This window comes from Stegodyphus dumicola, chromosome 6, assembly GCF_044657685.1.
Source record: "Stegodyphus dumicola isolate Sdum_Otavi_A_Nest chromosome 6, ASM4465768v1".
Lineage (NCBI taxonomy): Eukaryota > Metazoa > Arthropoda > Arachnida > Araneae > Eresidae > Stegodyphus > Stegodyphus dumicola.
In genome coordinates this window covers 126,893,982-126,915,722 of record NC_140773.1, presented here as the reverse complement: position 1 = coordinate 126,915,722, position 21,741 = coordinate 126,893,982, and positions in this window count along the sequence as shown.

Sequence of the window (21,741 nt, the reverse complement as noted above, 5' to 3'; positions counted from 1 at the left end):
TAAAATCCTTCATATTATCTCTTTTTATTTCTTTTTTCCCTCCCGCCAACCAAAATGTTTTCTCGCTGCATTCCTTCTTACTGAAAGTGGAGGAAATAAAATTGTAAACTGATTACTTAAACTCTTATTTTTAAAATATAATGTTTATTTATTTAATTCAAAATTACTTTTAGTGGATTTGATTCTTTTATTTGAAAAAAATACGTTTTTAAAAATTTTCCTGCTTGTAGATGTTTAGTTTCAACAAAAATGTTTTCGAGTTTCCTTCATTCCTAAGAAGAGAGGATATGAAAGAGTTGCATAAAAAAAGCAATCATAAAGAATGTTTTATCAAAATACTCTCACACACTCACGTGCACCCTCGCAAAATTCAAATATTTAGTTCCAGCTCTTTTGACTACAAAGTAGTTGACAGAACTCTACCCCGAGTTGCATAGGAAAAAAGCCTTAATTGCTCTAAAGCCCTGGTCTTCCTATAATAAATGCATAAATAAGTAAACACGCAGAATTATTGCGAAGAAAGTAATGCTGGTAGCCGTTAATCACTCATATTTGCATAAAAAGAAAGATTTGGATTCACAGCACGAGCTAGAATGACTGAAACATTTTGTAAGGCAGTGGTACACAGTTGCAGAGAATGGAGCATGGTTTCTTTTCTTGTTTCAGAGGGTGAATTATACAGTATATTCGCTTTCTTTCTTCTTAATACAGCCAAATGAATTTTGAATTTTCTTCATATTAGATTATTCGCATATAGCCGAGAGTGTCTCAGCGTTGCTTTGCTGATTTTAATGATAGACGGTCTACAGTTGGTGTGCTTCTATCTTAACTTGGGAAGTTCTCTATCTTAAGCTTCCGATCAGATTTACAGGATTGAAATAGAATGGCAAGATTTTTTTCAGTCTTTCCTCAGTTCATCATATCAAAATTGAGATTTTTTGTAAGGTGACAAAAAAAACTTTTTTTTTATCTCTTTGCGTGTTAACTTCATTAATTAAATATCATGTTCTTCACGTTTATTCCATATAAATTTCAATTAAACAGTAAAATCACAAAATGTTTAAAAACAATACGTGTTCAAAATTCCGAATAGGATGTTAAAAGTTGCCATACATATTTTTACAGTCACTATATTATTTCCTTAAAAAATAGACACTCGTGCCACTACCGTCCTAAAACTGTTATATTAAAAAACCAAATAGTGTATAATAATTTTAATCAGTTAGTTCATAAAATTCTTAATACTTCTAATTAGATATCTCATTTTAAAACATGTTTATTTAAATCAATCATATTAAAAATTAAAATAAAAATTCTTAAAAACTGTTTAATAATTGTTTTAAGAAATTATGTTTATTACTTTTAAATCGCTTAGCTTATTACTTAACCTTCGATATTAAATTTAAAGCAATTTAGGCTCTACTGAAAGCAAGACGTGCAAAATAAAAAGTACTTTATTTCCGGCAGCGGTAATATATTACTTTCATGAAGCCGATTTTGTTAATTGAAAATGAAAGATCTTAGATTTTTCCGTATGGCAACATTCTCGTGCGCTGGGAATAAAAATTATTTTAGCCAAGAATTCTTTAAAGTTTCACAAACTATGAAATGAATAATAATAGAAATTCAAAATTCACTGTTCCAGGGGCACATGTTCTGATGGAGAACTACGTTATTTAAAATTTTACGATTCTAGGTACAGTCGTTTTTTTTTACAATGAAAGGAACATACATACATACAAATTCTCCATCATTTAATATCTTTAAAAATATTACAGTGTGATAAAATTTGGTGGCAAAAATTTGAAAAGTGTTACGCTGTTTATAACAAACAAACGCAAAATTCCATTCCGAGACTAACAGCCCCTTTTGGACTAAAACCATCCATATTTTTAAAAAAACATTTAATATATTATTTGTAATTTTAAAAAAAGATACAGACATGTAAGGATATGTTCATTAGAAATAACGTATTCTTCAACGTTATATCTATTTAAAAATTATATCAAGTACGATAAAATTTAAAGAATAGAAAAAATGTGCATTTGGCTTCAGGTTTATCGTAAAATGTAAGATGTGCGGAATGTGGTTCTCTTCAGTCGGCATACAGAACTCCATTTGAAGCTCATTTACTGATTTTATATTAATTGCACAACTTATTTTACCTTTCGTTATTAAATGATATGATTTTGTTATACTAATTACATTGCGTTTTTTATTCCTTAATTGTAAAATGGCATTCCGTTTCACGTATTGGAATTATTTATAATGCTCTTGAAAATGAGATTAATAAATCTTCCTTATTGGGGTTCTTAGAAGTTTGGAATCCTTGTTTGCCATTCATTGAATATGATTTAAACATAAGCTCTTTCCATGATTTTGCGGAGCCATTTTCACATCGATGTGGTTCGTTGAGAAGTTTTGGGAAAATGATTTAACATTTCAGATGACCGTATTGAGAAAAGTGAAAATAGTATATCAGCTCTGCAATGTAACATTTTATCAAACTGTTACCACATTCTAACCAAAACCAATAATTCATTCAGTAAAGCGATAAAATGTGAAAAATCCCGTAGGTAGGAATTTTTTGGCAACAATAAAGTTAAAATACTTACATAACAATAATACTATACAGAGAGTGTCGAGGCCATTTAATTAATGTTTAAAACGTAAAGATTACTATTTTAATGGTCAATATTATAGCCTTTCTTCTAGACTATAAGTTTGTATCGTGATTTCCATGAAAGAAAGACTTTCTCAAAAATTAGCAGAGGTATTCATTTCGAATCCTCTTCCAGTACTTTTCAAAGTTCATCTATAGCTGCGTGTTTACGCTTAGAAAGAGCTCTTTCCAAGAGACCAAACGCATAATGGTTCATAGGTGAAGCATAAGGAGACTCTTCAGGAATACACAGAAAAGTCATACATGCAATATCTGTATTATAGACTTCATTTTGTTCATGGAATGCAAGAGTACATTTCGAAGAATGGCGTGTTGCTTTGTCTTGATGAAATTTTGGCTTTTTAAAATCATTGGGATAAAGAAATAGAAGTCTTGGATACATCGAACGTAAACCTTTCTCTTAAAGTACGTTGAATTGATTTTAGCATTTCTTTCCACTCATGTTATGCTTAATATATCATTGTAAGATAAACCAGGACAATCATAAATCTCTTACTCAAACTTCCTTTGCATTAACGAAATCAAATCTGTAAATTTTGACTTCTTCGTTTTCGATAATAAAATAGATCTTTCTTTGTTGCAAGTAACATCATGCTTAATCGAGGGTCACAATGTGTTTCCATTTATTTGCTGCTAGATAGTTTTCACACTGGGTTCTACAAATTGGTCGGCGTTGAGCCACAAACCTTGGCAAAAACTGGTAAACATTTTGCATTTTACCTTTTTAAAGTTCTAAATTGTGGCTTATTATTTTATTTATTGTTGTTATAGATGTATTTGAAGACTATGAAGTCCATTTCTGAGTCAGCATATTTTCTCTTGTCACTAAAGTGTTGACTTCAGAAACCTTAAAAACAGCACATACCTTTTTCAAGTTTTCATTTGGAATGTTCTTTCCATGCATAAATAATAACGGACTGTTTTTCGTTTGCTTATTTTGCATTTAGAATGTTTAATACCATGCATTTCCCAGCATTTTTTTTAAATTACGGAATAGGAATATATCTTTTCGGAAAGCGCAAAAACATCCTTTATCATTCAGCTTGTTTAGATGCGACATTTTAAAAGAAAATAAATGTAAATTTATCAGACGATATTTCTCGTTTGAAAAAATAAACTTAAAAGAAATTTTATTCCAAATAATTTGTTTTTTTTTAATTCTTTATCGAAATCATTCTAAAAATGTGTAAACATTCTCTGTATAATTGTCTTCATCAATAAATTCCCCGCAGTTTTCGTTGAAAAATATTTTTATCGAAAAATGCAAGAGCATGTACTGATTACTAAAATATAATACTGGGAAAAATTTATACGATCTGTTATATCCATTAACCATTTGTCATAAATATATGTTCTATAAATCCAAAATATCCATCTAGTTTGTATTAAATATTCAGTATCCAATTTATTCAACGAGTTTCTGTCATAATTTCTCATATTTCATCAAAACACTTACCTTACTAGTAATGATATTTACCATTCCTGGTTATAATGTTATTTCTACCATGTGCTTCCAGGTCTTCAGAGCCTTCTATGAGGTTTATTTAAATTAACTTTTATTATTGATCTAGTAACCATCTAATAATTTAGATCATTAAAATTCTCTTTTAACTCTTGAAAGCACAGACTAAAACGATTTGGAGTATGTTTTATTGCATTTATGGGTTTCATAAAACATTATTTTTTTAGGAATTAAAGAAAGAAGGAAATTTTCCTTTCCAGATACTCATAACATTATCTTCTGTTAGTTTAACGGAATAAGTGCTATAAGGTATTTTCTCCCTCCTTTTTACATGCCTTTGTGATGTAACGGTAGCACACTCGGCGCGTATCTGAGAAGTCCAGATTCGAGTCCCGGAGACAGCATTGCTCCTTTTTCGTGGTTCCTACTTCAAGAAATCTAATGACTCAACAATACACTATCGAATATTAACTGGAGATAAACAACTATAAGAATTTTTAAAGTTAATAAATACATGAAATGTGTTTTCAAAGGACAAAATTCATCAATGGATGACCTTTATCAAATATGTTTAGTCATTTTACTTTAAGCATAAGGTTAATATTAAATGGAATGCTCCCTCTTCCTTAAAAATTATATTCAGCTCCAAGCATATGTATGAAGATTGTGGAAAAAATTATTTAAGTAATTGTTAATTTAATAAAGTGAAGAATTAAAGATTTTAATATTTTAATAATGATAAAAAATTGCTTGCTTTTGTTAATTAAATGAAAAGAATGTGCCTAAATTTATTACAGTTGAAACATAAGCAAGATAGTGAATATTGAAAGAAATAGATGTATAAGAGATTAAGAAATTATATGCTTTCTAAGAAAATGCTCCACATACTTTTTTTCTTTTACCTTTAAAATAATCATGATTTACAATTCAACTAAGTCATTATTTATATGTTCACTTGCTAGTGAGCAATGCAACATGATCTGATTTCACCATTATCGATGAAATTATAGAGAAATGATGTAGAATATGAACTAGTGGCTCTACAATTCGATGATTCAATTCAATGAATTTCGATGATTCAATTCAGTTTTCTTTTCAAACTTGAAACTATAAATTAGCACTCTTAAATTTATAATTCCCGTCACTGTAGTTTCCAATATCCAACAATTCTAAATTCATAAGTTTTCTAAAATGAATCATAGGGCAAATTATTTTCTAAAGTACATTAAAAAAGGATATCTGCAATCTCGAAATATTCAGATTGTAAATTTACAGCTCCAGTTTACCGTTTCCGTTTCCGAAAGCAAACAAATATTTAAAAAACAAGTATCATAAAGTTAAAAAAATACTGAAAGCTGATCTTGGTTTGCAGATTTCTGTTTAACACCTGATGCAATTTTAAGCTGAGCAGTTAAGACAGTGCTACTAGTTCAAGAATTAGTTCATCCGAAATTAAAGACATGCAATATAAAATATTAAATTTAAATGAGTTGTCAACATTGTAAACTTAAATATTACGAAAAATTTGGTATGATATTATTTCATCATAATTTAATTGCTCATGGAGACTTTTGCATTTATTTAATAAAGAAAGCACTAAATATTCAATACACTGCTGTGAAACAAATACCCACGAGGTCTGCAAGTAACATTTCTCTCAAATATTTCTATTATAATGTTCTGGCTAAATCTGTGATCCTTGCAAGCTAGAATACTTAATGAAATTTGTAGCGAATTATCGCTGAATACATTTACTTAAAATACAAGTCCAAAAAAGGGTTAAGTTAAATCTGTATTCCAAATCAAGGTACACGTGACTTCTCTCTGGCTTACAGTAAGCCTCCACTTGGGCTTTAATTAAAGATAAAAAATAAGAAACTAACCTAATATTAACATAACTGAAACCAGCCGAAGCTGTACAGAAATAACTAACATAGTTGGCTCTTATTAAAGATCGCCGGCGAATACTAGCTGGAACGTAACATTTCAGTCGAAAAGTCGTAAGATTAGATTTAAAGCAACGACGTAGCCAGAAGGTAGGACACACTGTACTAAGTACGTCTAAGCTCTTCTATTGAAATAAAACGAGACATCAAATTAAATACTGGTTCTACCTTATTTACATAAAACGCTATCCTGAACACTCATCTTGGCAGGGAATTATTGGTGGGAAACAAAGACAGATTACTGAAAAATAAAAATAACCATTAGAAGATTAAAATTAACCCGTATAGTACATTGCTAGAACGGAAATTTGCCAGCTGAAAATATGAAAATCTCAAAGAGGTTTATTTTGAAGTTTTTAAAATTAACTGTAGCTTTTCTTAAGCTTCTGATTGCTTCTTTATTTAATGCGTATCTATAAAAATTCCATACATTTATTATATTATAAAATATAATATATAATATTATTAATATAATAATATTATATTTATTTATTTATTTAAAGTAATAATACTCATATTATATGTATTTTAAAAGACTGAGCCAATAGTTATGTTAAATTATGTAGAATTTTACTACCAACATATTTTCAAGCTCAGCAGAAAGCTGAAATCACAAGCATATATTTTACTTAAAAATTTTTCCTTCGTACAGTTTATTGATGTAACTGGTAAAATTCTGAATTATTTTGTTTACTGCTTAAAATACAGGTTGCAATTATTCTATATTTTATCATTCAAGTTTAATAATGTCTATTGTAGTCGACAATATATTTTGAAAACGTTCTACATCTTCTAGAAGGGAAACGTGTATTAGAGTTGCTTGTCAAACAGGTATTTGAGGACAGACGATGCCTTTTAGTCAGCTGCCGTCAGGTCTCGTGAAATTTAATCATCCTGCCATGCACATTCCAGATGTTCTTGGAAAACTAATAAAAATTCTGTGGAACTAACTCATAAGATATTTTGCGAGATTCGTTTCAACAAAATTTCTCGTAACAATGGACGTGTGTGCAGACTACTTCGGGAATGTCAGTATGATAAGGAATCTAAAATGAGGATATTTTTAATTTTTGAAAACAAAAAAGAAAACTTCTAAAATTTTTAAGAATATGGTAAGATTTAACTTTTGACATTGCCTTTTCGTAAAATTGTTCAACACGAAATCGAAGCTACCACTCTTATTCTAGAACACTTTGTTTTCGCATAAGCACATTTGTTCAACTGTTTTAAGTATATAAAACAGTACATAAGAAGAAAAGGAGTTTTGGAGATAAGTTTGGTTTTCCCATCTTTTTGAATTGCGACTGGTATTAATTCATATTAATAGCTAAAAACTGACATATATTAATGAATGTGGAATTCGTCTAATGTAACTAGGAAAAATCCATTATCTAATATTTCGTGCTTATGGATAAAGTATTAAATACTAACTCCTTATCCTTCTGAATATCTGAAAGGAACAGTCATCAGAAAATAAATTTGACTTTTAAATAAATTTGACTGTGTTGTTAAAAGACCATAACTGTTAACAAATTATTATCTGGATCAAAAGTGTATACGCCTCTGTTTAAAACTGGGAAGTTATGTCACATGTGTGCAGTATTTAAATTTGGTTCAGATAGAGTAGTGTACTCTGTATTTCTCTTTACATATACTATTTGAAATATGTGTTGTGACATCATCTGGGAGAGTAAAATTCGTGTTACTTGACAGAAATCTGAGTTTCACTGTTTCACTGTGAATCAGTTTCCTGTCATGCTAGAGTTACTATATTTATCATAGTTCTTAACTTCTGATTCCACTGCTCTCAGGCATTTTTTCCATGTTTTCAAGAATATTAGAAGCTAATGCAAGAGTTTTTATAAGATGTTACCTTAAAGCTGACTGGGTAATAATTTTTTTTTACATTTTGTATAGAACTAACAGTACATTTTCTGAGAGTTTTTTTTTTATTACAGAAGATACTGACAGAAACACTAATCTTTTATATAAAATCTATGGTGCTTGATTTCTAAAGACCTAACATTTGATCTCAAAAGTAAAATACCTATTGAATCATCATATCATATCCCAGTGCATTTAAAAAAGCTGGTAGTATACGAGGGTGACTCTGAAATGTTTTAGATACCTATAGGTTTTTAAAATTATACTTACGAAATTTTATTAGTGCTCAAAGCAGTCTACTTTAGTATCTGTGCATGTCTGTAGGTGAATTTTCCAAAGAGTAAATGCTTCACTCCATTCATTTCTTAGAACATAAGAAAAAATGCATTTATATCCTCATCAATCTTATCTTCGGTATGAAAACGACGTCCACGCAAGCTCCGTTTTAGATTAAAAAACAGCCAAAGGTCACACATAGCTAGATCAGGTGAATATTGTGGATTTTCTTTCACTTTGATAAGTTTTTGTTCAAAAAATCTAACTGTCAATCTTGCTGAATGAGAAGAAGCATTGTCATGGTGGAGCTCCTCTAACATTCACTTCTTGAAGAATTTTTGAAAGACAGTGGTGTACCAGTTAGCTGTGACTGCCCTCTGTCCTTACAGCTTGATGGCTTTGACCAATCCTGTGCTTCTGAAGAAAATGGCATATATTACTTTTTCATGGCACATTGTCTTTTCGCCATTGTGGGCGTGGAACACCTCCAAAAACCCATACTTTACTTTCTTGATGTGTTGAAAAGTCAAAAAATCATACGTACGTTTCACCACTAGTTAAGATATTAGAAAGAATGCCGTGGCCACCATCTTTGAGTAATTTAAGGATTACCTTACTGAATCTGACACGCTCCTCTCTTTGGTGCTGAGTTAAATTATGGGATACCCTACGGCAAACTACTTTTTTCATATGCAATTCTTCACGAATAGTTTTATGTATGTAGGCGTATCTAATGTTAGGTTCCTTTTGTGTCATTCGGTAGGTGCAACAATAATCATTGAGTAACATTTTCTGTGTGTCAGACACATTATCCGGGATTACTGCTGACAACCGTCTTACTTCGTGTTTTTCATTCTGAAGAGAATTGCGACCTCTGTGAAGTTCTGTAAACCATCTGAATACGGTAACCAGAGATGACCTTCATTTCCAAATGCTAACTGTAGATGCTAAACGAATTCTCCTTGAATTAATCTCCTTTTTAAAATCATAGATAATCATAGCGCGATGAAGTTCTCACGTCAACTCCGTTTTCTCTTTTAAAAATTTATTCTACGTTAAATTGCTTGCAATTGGCAAATAAAAAATCATCTGCTGGGCTAAAATATTTCATATTTTCAAACATAACCGTTAACGTTTTTTTCTGCCGCTTACCATCTGCGCGTATCTGAAAAATTTCAGAGTGACCTACGTATAATATGCAACTTTTAAATTTCTGTTTATTGGAGTGTTTTGTTTTTTCCATGGGTTTTAATTCCGCAACTATTACTTACTACAGAGAGTGCTTGCATATTTTAGAACGCTTTCGGTATTGCCTAATTAATGATTAAAAGCGAAGAGTAAATTTTAAATGTTCTATCTATTAGGTATTTTTTCTGGACTTTAAGTCTGCATCGTGAATTTCATAATGGAAGGGCTTTTCGTAAAATTATCAGAGGTACTGATGACTATTTCTCTTCTAATTATTTACAGAATCCATCAATCGTGGTACGTTTAAGCTTCGAAAGAGTTCTTTTCAAGAGACAGAATATTCTATAGACTTTGCAGGAACATCAAGGGAATTTGCAGGAATGGTTTCAAAAGGTATACCTGCAAATACCTGTATTAATGTTAATTTTTTCAAGGAATGCAGTGGTACATTTCAAAGTATAATTTATTGCTTCATATTGACGAAATTTCATTTTTTGTAAGTCACGGGAATAAAACCTCAGATTTCTTCTGTAACTATCGAATATAAAATTTTCGCTTGATAGTACGTTCAGTTGAGTTTAACATGTTAGTCCTTTCTTCTTATTTTTTATATTTCCACTGCAAGAGAATCCTGCGACAATCATAGGTCCTTACTGAAACTTTCTTTTCATTGACAAAACCAGGTTTTACATTTTGTTTTAATTCCGATAACGAAATATACCTTTTTCTTTGTTCATATAAACTCATGCTTCATCAAGAGTCCCAATGTATTTCTATTTATTTCTCGCTAATTAATTTTCATTACAGGGTTGTACAATTTGTTCCGAGTTGAACCACGTGCCTCTGAAAAACCTGGTGAACCTTATGCTTTCTGATTTTTTTAAGTTGTAAATCTTGGTTTATTATTTTAATTTTTACTACTAAAGCCATACTTCAAGATTTTAGAATTGATTTCTGCGTCGATGAGTTTTTTGTTTCACCAACGATTTAACTTTAAAAACATTAGAAGTAATTTTTTTAGTAAACATTAGAAGAAACATTTTTCGAGTTTTCGTTTGGAGTCTTCTTTCCATGTAAAAGTAAAGATTGACGGTTTTTCCTTTCCGATCATTAATGTTGCCCTTTTCGCATTTAAAAATTTTAATACCATGTACTTCACAACGTTTACGAAATAGAAATTTTTCCCTTCCGAAAACGCAAAATCTCATTCTTCAATCCACAGCTTGTTCGCATGCAACGTTTTGAAAAATGAGCGAATTTATAAGTTGTATACGAAACTTCTTATTTAAAAGTGTAAACTCCTGTCAGAAGTTTTCATCTCAAAATATTTTCTTTTCTAATACTTTGTTGAAATAGTTTTAAAAGTTTGTAAGCACCATCACTAATTAAATAATTTTTCAATCAGCTTAATTTCGAATTATTTTTCCTTCAGGACATTTGCTGAATAAATTTCTTTCCCATTTATATAAATAAATTACTCCCTATCGCATAATATGTTATACAACATTAAAGTATTCTAATTTCGAGAACATAACCTCGCATAAAGAGAGACAAATGAAATAAATCAGATAGCAATTGACTAGATTAAAAATTAAAAATACTATTCTCTGTAAAAATGTTATACGGTATTTCTCCCGCCTTCTTAGCATGCCTTCGTGTTGGTATTAGAAGCATACTTAGCGCGTATCGAGAGGTCCGAGGTTCGAGTCCCAGCGAGGGCACTGCTCATTTTTCATGTGTCCTGCTTCGGAATAATGTAATGTCTCTACAGTGTTGCTCGAACTAAAAAATATGGTGGATGATGATTCTCAATCACCGGGATTTGGCAATTGTGCCCCTAATCCACAGTCATTCTTTAAAAGAGGGTATATAAAGTATTTCTCCCGCTTTCTAGCATGCTTTCGTGGTGTACTGGCCAGCACGCTAGGCACGTGTCTCAAAAGGTCCGAGGTTCGAATTCCGGCGAGGACATTACTTACTTTTCACGTCTTTCAGCATCAAAAATGTTAATGTCTCTAGAGAGGCCCCCGAACTAAAAAGGATGGTGGATGATGATTCTTCACTACCACGATTTGGCGATTGGGTACCCTAATCCTCAGTCGCCCTTTAAAGGGGGGATATATAACGTATTTCTCCCGCCTTCTTAGCATGCCTTCGTGGTGTAATTGGAAGCACTCGACGTGTATTCGGGAGTTCCAGGTTTCGAATCCCGGGGAAGGCATTGCTCATTTCCACGTCTCCCGTTTCGAAGTTACTTAATGTCTCTACAAAATCATTGGCTGCAGGAATTGTAAATGTACAGTATATAAAACAAATTTTACATTTAAATCCTATTATTTTTTTATATTTCTCGCCCGATAATAACGGTTAATATGTAATTATTTTTAATTTTAAACATTTTTTAATATGCATTTTATTGTTTTCCGTACATTTATATTTAAAAAATGTGCAGAAAATAAAAGCTAAATTTGAATAGATATAAGCAATTAAGAACATAATTACATTTGACATTACTGCTTCCCTGTGTTGCAACAAAGCATACCTAACAAAACATGAATCTTAACCTTGAGACTTCACAATTAAATTATATCTGAAACACACAATAAATAAGCAAATAAACATGCAGGATTAGTACATTTATGAACTTATTCACCGTTATTACTAATTAGTTGAGATTTCTCATCTGAAGTTCAGCGGGAGACCGTGAAAAGCAGTTTTCATGAATTCCAGGCACGTTTTTCTCTCATGTCTAGTCTATAATTCGACGGTCACGCTACAGTTGCGTCTCCTTTCCTTTCGGTGCTAAAACTCTTTAGTTTTACTTTTTACGACGCAGGATGCTGTGGAAATTTTCTTTGGAATACAAGCTGGTGAAATTTACCTGAAAGTCACGGCGTGATAGTAGTTGTTTTCTCCTCCAAAATACGACTCGCTAAGAGCACGATGAACACGCAGCTTATGGCGTAAATATTCATTTTTAACTGTAGGAAGATTTTCGTGTAGAGTGTCATGTACTTTTCTAATTAAATTAGAATAAAACTTAGAGGAAACTGATTTTTTTTTTTTGATGCTATGTAAATTATATTCTACTTAGCATTTATCTAAGTGCTGTTCTAGTACTGAACGCGAGTATGACTTCCATATTAGTATTTGTATTTCCTGCATCAAGTTGCACTTTTGAAACTAGATCTTTTTTAATTCTAGGATTCATTGGTTTCATACTGAGTTATATTACTTCTTTTCTATTTTCAAGGGCGAAACTTTGACACGAGTAAAATATCTAAGAATTTCAAATCAATTTTTCATGTGTTAGTTTGCAATTTTTTGTAATTATTACTTTATTTTTGTCACCAGAAGATTCCATTTGGTATTAATATTCCTCTAGAATAATCAGCCTTAGTATTTACCTGTCGAAAGCGCAACTGGATTCTGATTAATAATTACAGTTTGTGTATCGAGGTTGCAGTCTGTCGAAAATGGTTGTTTCAACTGTCTCTATTGTAGGTTTATACATATCAACATCTCATATGCTATGATTATACTCAAATGAGTCAATTCATGACATATGACATATACTAATAAGGCGAGAGTAGTCATGGCAAACTTCTCCTCTCCTCGTACATGACAACATGTTTGTATTAAAGTTGATATTTCCTACACTTCGTGGAAAACAATTTACTGTCCAAAAAATATATATTCCAAATTGTAGTAAATAATAATAATAATAATCTCAATATTTCATTATCTCCTGTCCTTATTTAATGGTGTAAATCATATAACACATTTTGATAATGTCTGAGCACACTTGCTAATAACTATTTGGTTACAAAAAGGCTACGAAAACTTTCAAAAGTATTACTTTACCAGGCAGTTAAACCCTTCTATTTGTTACTTAGTTCTGTTTCTTAGTTTCTTCTCTTTAGTTCTTTACTTTCAAGATATGCATTCATTCTAAACGTGTATTACTAATGAGATAAACACAAGTAATAAAGAGAACTGCAAATATGTATCAGCTCATTCTACATTACTATTACTGAATTCCTTCAGCGTACTCCGATCTAGTGATTTAATATTTCTACAGCCACCAACGCTTTTGTAAGAAGGTATTTTTTCCCTCCTCACGACGGGCCTTTGTGCTGTAATTGCATAGCACGTCCAAATAGAAATCGAGATATCCTATCTTTGAATGTCGGCGAAGGCACTGTGAATTTTTCATATCTCCTGCTTCAAAAAAATACCTAATGACTCTACACATTATGCAGTTTTAACTGCTGTAACTGTTAGAAATACCTTAGCTGTTTTTAGCCACTCAGGAAGTCAACTATGTCAATTAATAAAGAAGCACGTCAACATGGAAGTTAAAATTAGGCAAAAAAGCTATCTAAATCTTGAATATTCTTTGATTTCAAAATTTACGCTATTAGAATGAATCTGAGTAGGGGAAACATTCTACGCGAGAGAGCATACTAAAGAGATTATTCCCGCTGAAGGTCTTTCTAATGATACAAACAGACATATTTTCTAGCAAAGTATGTTTAACAATGCATAAATACTTAACTTTCTTGAAGGCGCTTAAATTTTAAATGTATTTCTCTAATTCTAAAATACCATCGCTTATAAACGCACATATTGATTTTCAGTGCTACCAACAAAATATTTCTTCTTAAATTAGCACAGAAAAGCCTTGCCGAACCCTAGGATTACGTCATTAACACATTGAGCGCACGGCAAAATCGCATTCTGCAATGTTAACTTTGTATGGAATAGTATGGCTTAGGCATACTTCATATTAGGGGAGTACATTATGTTTAATTTATATAAAAATATATAAAATATATATTATTTTAACTGAATGTGAAAATAAAAAAAAAGTTAATTGAAAGGATTTCGATGCATGTTTAATAAAAAGGTATATGTGCAGAGACATTAGGTATTTTGGAAGCAGGAGATGTGGAAAATGAGCAACGCCTTCGCCGGGAATCGAACCACAGACCTCTGGAAAACGCACCCAGCGTGCAGACTACTACACCATGAACGCACGCTAAGAAGGCGGAAGAAATATCGTATATACTCTCCCTTTTAAAGGGCGACTAGGGTTTCAGGGGCCCCAATCGCCAAAATTTACATTGAAGACTGGCCATCTTTATTAAAATCGAAAGAAAACAAAATTAAAACTTTATTTCGTATAACATCATCCACAAATGAACTACTTTTATTATATGTTTCTCAATCCAAGCTATTAACATTTTTTTTTCCATTTTTTCCAACTACCTAAATCTTTTTGGAACCTAAGAAACTTTTGCCGAAGTATCACCTGAAGCTTTGGCATTAGACCGAATCGTCATTCTTCTGTATTGTTCTTATATGTGACTCTGTATTGTTTCCCTTAGTTATTTAACCTATTATTCAAATTTTTCTTACCTTTTCTGAACTTCTCAACTTCCCCTCGCATTTCCTTGCTGGGATGTAAATTTAAAGTTAAGTGAAGTTAGTATTTAAACGGGTGAATCTTGGAGTTTATTCAAAGCGTGTTTTCGCAAGCCAACGTAAATTTCGGTTCTAATCTTGCTGTTACGCTAATACAGCCCTTAACCATTTCGAATAATTGTCACGCCTTTTAGGTTTGTTGAGTCAACTTAAGCTAGCCGTGACTTAATGTGCTAATCCAGCACTATACTATTTATACTTGAATTGATTTATGTAATAACGTTTAAGTTCCACCGCAACTGTCGGTGTTATCGTAAAGCACGAAGTACGCGCCTTTCTCTTCATAGTTGGAAATAATAAAGGGTTATTTTTACCCTCCTCTGTACTGGTATTACTTCATGTCTGTGCGAAAAATCGCCAGGTTCGTTTTGTAGTATCTAGATTAGATTATGTGGAAAAGGAGAGTTAGATCTTATACCTCGTTTGTAGACAGTTCTATTGCAAGCAATGAAACACGAGTAACATTTTTCAATTTATCTGAAATTTCAATTTTTTGAGATAATTTGCAATTTGTTTTGCTTCTTTATCACGTTCGTTCTTCCGTTTAGATGGCATATTGAATTTTTAAATCAAAAGACATGCAAATTCAAAAGAAGAGGAAGATAAACACTTATAAATACGTGGTTATAGCTCTGAATGAGTGAGTAAAATGATAGCTACTCAGCCTAGTTTATTCAGCTAGCGGGCAACTCCTAGCAGGTCTGCTATATACGCTTGAGAGTTTTTTTTTTTTTAAGCAATGTGAATATACAAATAAGGTTATGCTCTTTCTAAAGATCGAGTTATATGTCATCACTTATATGAATAACCGAAATGAAGACTCAGAAGTAATAATTGCTTTTGAACTGACTTATGAGTCAGTGACTCCACATGCTGAAACGTTTCTCGTTGAAATAATAAACCTTGTTGTATATCTGAAGTTTAGTAAAGGGTGCACAGCTATCGCAATACGCCCAACATTCTTCAGCGCAATAGCGTATAATTAAAACTCTCACGTTGGACAAATTAAATGGAGGCAATTAAGAAATCATGTATACGCAAAATCGTGTTCTGCTAGGTCATGTTCAACAAAGGTGTGTATTAAAAATAATTAATGCGGAAAAGTACAAAATCTAAAATCAATTGATTATAAGATACAATGTGCTTTAACTGCGTTTAAATAGAAAAAAAAAATCTTAGAATGGAAGAGGTTGACCGCAAGGTGATGTAAAAGGCAGAAATCTAATATGAAGATTGATTAGAATGGCTAAATAGTTAACTTTCATTAAAGAAATCTGAGCCAGAACTAATTATCTGGGAACAAAATGCTGCTATTACATTAAGAAAGCATCTTTTTAAAATGATGTATTTTGGTATAGTTCTATATATAACTATTTATCTATGAATACTTATAGATATAAAAAATACAAATGATGTAATAATGAGAAGTTCCGTTAAGATTCACACCAAGAACACATTTCATAGCACTATCAGATGGTTTTCATCAACAGTGGTATCGATGTCAGAAAGCAACTTTTAGTATTGTCACTCGACTTCGATCATTAAATGGTGATTTGTAGAATATTAACGATTATAACTTATCTGGTTACTCCAAAACTAAGTAATGTATTCTTGAATACATTTGAAAAAGTATCTCTTAGTCTAACTAGAATATAAATTTTTTCTATCGGTAAAATGTTTAACAGCTTTTAAAATGTTTAAATGTTTAACAGATTTTAGAACAGCTTCAGAAGCGAGAATCTTGCAAGCTCAATTGATCCTTGAAAATTGCTTGACACAATCGAAATGATTAAAAACTGTTTTGTAATAACTAATTGTCAAACAAACAAAAGTAGCCAATCTAGAATCTGATTAAAATGTTACTCATTTTTTAAGCATATAATCCACTAGAAAGAATTTGTTCATCTTCGACGCATTTTCAGCTATCTTTAAGCATCTTTATACTAATTACGATGTATTATTTATCATAAGCTGTTGTTCTCAGATGTTTTTTGCAAGATTTCAAATGATATATAGCAGGAATTCCATTGCAGAAACAAAAAGTAATGCATGTGCCTTGTTTAAATACAATTTCCATTTTGGGGAATGCCTAGAAACAAAATTCTTTATTTACTAAAACTGAATTTATACACAGACGATAAAAGAAAATGAAATGCTAAATGTTTTCAAGATGTTGAAATAGTCGTAAAAACTCCTGAGAAACCATCAAAATCGTAAAAACAACCTTGTATTCAGCGTAAGTATATTGAAACACTCAATCGATTTCGAGGGCAGCTAAAGGTCCCTCCTCATCAGGAGAAAGAAATACTTAGAATGAAGAAAAATAAAGGGGAAGGAGTCTCAGAAACACGTGGTCCTTATCAGCACTGCACGTGGTTATAACCGGATTTTTAATCAGAGTTACACTGGCCGCCTACTTTTACTGAGCCAGGCTATCTGATCAAAAATGTAACACAAAGGACAAGAAAATTAGCGAAGTTAAAAAAAGGTAGCGAGGAGCAACTGCACCTTCACGCTCAAAATATGAACTTCGAATAATAATTCTTCTTTCTAGGTATTTCTTTCTCCTGATGAGGAGGGACCTTTAGCTGCCCTCTAAATCGATTGAGTGTTTCAATATAATTACGCTAAATACAAGGTTGTTTTTACGATTTTGATTGTCACATTAGCGTGTTCCTCTTCTAGTCTACTCCTGAGAAAGCTTTACAAGCGATACCTTACATTTGTGAATTTTGAATGAAACTCTCTCTACACCTTTTTGATCACACTCGCACTGTGGATAAGAGTGAAAGGTTCATATTTGTAAGTATCATAAGATCATTTCTAGTGGTTAAAGACTCTGACTGCCTTACCAAAGGCATTTATGCAAATTGTCTGTCCCTTCATAAGAGGATGCGGTGGCCGCCTAATAGCTGGAACCCATCATTTTCTGGCCTTAGTAGTGACCAAAGCCTAAAATGGCTAGTGCTCACCATTTAAAGCCAAAAATGTTATAAAACTTCGATAATGGATATTGATTTACGTGCTGTCAAAAAACAAAAAATTGCGTGTCACGAGTTCCTTATCGTAGAGAAAAGAGCATCACTTTCTTTCAGATTTTAAAAGCTTTGCCACATATTAGAGAGCAAACATATTATCTTTACACAAAGTATTAATTCATCAATCCTATTGAGAAATTTATATGTATAACAACATATTTAATTGATCTTAGCAAAAATATTAAATTACGAAATTCGTTTGCATACCTTAATTGAATTATTTGTTAACATTTTTCTGCTATAAATCAACAAAATTTCGTTTTCCATTCATTACTCGCCAATTCTTTTAAAATATTATTAAAAACCTTGTTACATTACACAAAATCCTTAGATTTATAAAACTAAAATGAAGGGAAAACGTTGGCAGAAAAAAAGAAGCCGAAAGTTTCTCGCTAATTTTTTTCACCGTCATTAGCTCTCGAAGAAGCTACGAGAAACACCTTTTAATCTAATAAAACTTCTTTAGAGTTGCGATTCGGCAAATGCAGAAGAGATACGGAGTTGTTGGCTTTTGGTTTTTCTCAACCAAATGAACGTTTTATACACTTTGACAGCTTTATTCGCAGGGTGCTTAAAACGTCCTGGGCAAAATTAGATTCTGAGTCAACTATCCATGGCTGTGGCCCCATTGAGTTACGGCGCCGTAAAAACCTGCCATTAAACGCTGAAGTAACTCCTATTTTCTTTCCATATTTTTTATGATTCTATTGCATTCTAGGTCCTGAATGTTGCAGCGCATACAGCAGTCTTCTACAGCAATCTATTCTTTATGTTCCGATCTTTTATTTGGACGGGAAAAAAAAAATATTGCATTACTTCCGGAAATGTCATAAAAATTTTAGCATTATTTTGCATTTATTCAGCTTCATGTTGACAATATGTATTTTACATATGTTTTGGGGCCTTAATGTAATAGGCCGAATACTGCGAACTCTTTCCTCATATCATAAACTAATGCCATGTTATTACGTAATGAATGTGTCAAACAAAAGCAAAATGATTATTTAAATACTTAAAAATGCTATTATGTTTGGAATAGGTAGCAAAATTTTTCTACGACTACATCTTTCAAATTTTAATGAATATTGAGATCATTCTGCCTGGCAATGTTAGTGTGAGATTTTCATGTTAAAAACAGAGCAAAATCAAAAAATAACACAACGCTAATTTTATATCTAATTTGTAGTTATTTATAATGTTTACAAATATTATCGGCAATACTAGAGCTATTACATGTTGCTCAATTAAAACTTTCTTTACTTCCGAAGCGTTTAACGATTTCACACGTACATTCGAATTAGTTTTCTTAATTCTTTATTAATCTCTATTTTCTTTCTATATTTTACATTATTCTATAGCGTCATATCTCGAGAATTTCCTAAGCATGCAATCTTCTAAAGCAATTTATGTACCAAATTTTTCATTAACTGTAAAACGAATTGTTTACAGTTAATGAAATGCATTGTTTCGAAAATGTGATAAATGTTTTAATATTATCTCGGCATTTTATAAAATAAGATGTTCTTAAACAGATGGATCGATGATACAGATTCTTAAACAGATGGTGCTGCAAACTACCCCATTATCTGAGATGTGATACTCTGTATAAAATTGTGGGATGCGTATTGCGCCCATGATTATGTGTGACGAAAAATATGTTTTTGATAATTAGTTCCTGTCCAGCAATAAAAATTATATTCAATTGTTTAAAGCCTCGAGGAACTTGTGTTTATGCATTGCTGTAGTGCTAGGAATGTTGGCTGGATACTTCCAATGTGACATACCAAGTATCTTCCGGAATATTTCGAATACTAGTTGCTTTTGGTGTGAAGGTTTGCATCATAGCTTGTGGAGGACATTACGGGAATGATTTTAGCCTCTAGTACTTTTTTGTACACTTGTTTCCTGCTATGCTATCATATCTAGTGTTTCCTGTGAATAGTATCGTATATATGCCATTTCCGACCGCAAGCTGTTGGTTACACCGAGTTGTCTGGTTGTTCTAACCCTAGCACTGATAGGCACTCTATTCCGAACTTCTTATATTTCCCTCGCAATTCTTCGCTAGGTCATAAATTAATTTAAATGAAGAGAATATTTAAACAGAAGGAAATGATCTAATTAGACAGAGCGTGATTTCGTAGTGTGGTGAACGTTTGCTATTTATTCCCTTCAGTTCTATTCTATTTCTTCTATTCTAATCTTAGTTGCGGCTATGCATTCTGACGGTTTATCAAGTCTATCGCCGGTGTAGGTTGCTGAGTCAGTCTGTTAGATTTAAGTAAATTGTTCCCACTGCAAGTAATCGGTGCTACTTTGAGCACAAAGTACGTGACTTTTTGTTAAACAGTTTGAGAATAAGAGGTTTATTTACACCCTTTCTTCTGCGCTGTAGTTCTTCACGCCTCTAAGAGACGTAGCCAGGCTTACTACTAAGAGCTTGACAACTGCATGATAGCGAAAAGTGTACGATCTTACAAATGCATGAGTGCATAATGGGGCTAATAGCATAAATGTCTCCCAGGAGATTTTTCTAAGAGAAACTGGTTCTAGAAAAAATATTTTTTGCACATGGGGGGAAAACGCTAAAATACCCTTGCATTTGCCGTGATTTGAATCCGGATCGGGCCGGATTCGAATCCGGATTCGTGATTCCTCGGAGATCTTATCTACTCGACAATGCAGGTAAAAAAAGAGTTACATTATTAAACGCTTTAAAGTAACATAAATTTCGATTTTAAAATACTAAATGTCAGGAATCCTTAAAAATTATAAGTTTCGATAGACGTTGTTAAAATTCACATGCGTCCCGTTTGCGATTGCACTGAGCAGAAAAGTTGAACTATATAAGCAGTAGAAGAATCCTCCAGATGGAGTGAGAAAGATTGTGTAGTGTCGAGTGTGTGTCCTCCCGGATCTGCTGAAGAATATGTGTTCTTCTGACGGTGCTAAAGACTGCGTATTCTCCCTGATATGCTTATCTAGGGTGCTTGTTGACGTGGCCAGTAGCAGTGATTCTCTCGAGCGTGATGCAGCAATGAAATGTATGGAGTTCTAACATGGAAGATCGCGGTGGATGACTGCATTGTAATAGGAATCTAGCCCAGGTATTCCGGATAATTTTACTACGCCGTAAGTACCTGCCTGCCTGAATGAGCTGTTAAGCAGGCTCAAATTATATTATACCAGTCAAGTACACTCCAATGTTATCCATCGTATGATTTCACTAACGTGTTATAGTCTGACATGATATGTTCATCTATTTTGTTAAATTTAAGGAAAGTCACCGGTTAAATCTTATGTTTTCAACCTAGTGCAGTTGTACTCCTTGTGTAGGGAACCTCGGTTTTATACGTACTACTGCGTATAACTCTCAAGGCTTTTTAAACGACAAAAATTTCTATAACAACAGAAGTTAAATTTGATATACTTTTGAAGACGATAATGTGGAGCATAAAAAATAGTATAAAAGTGTTCAGGTATGCATAATTAATCCAAGGAACATAATTTATATTAATTTTTAATTTTCTTATATTTTATCCTGCAGAGAGCTTAACATCTGCTTTTGTTTTAATGTTAATTATCATATGCAATCGTTTTAATAAAAATTATTAAAAATTCGACTGAAACATAAACCTGTAACATAGCTGTTATAATGGCGGGTCATAACAACTCTCCACTTCACTGCATACTCAAAATTAATATTTGAAGTGTAAATAGTAAGCGAAACCAAAAATAAAGAACACAGGTACAGGTGAATATAAAATATTTACTACA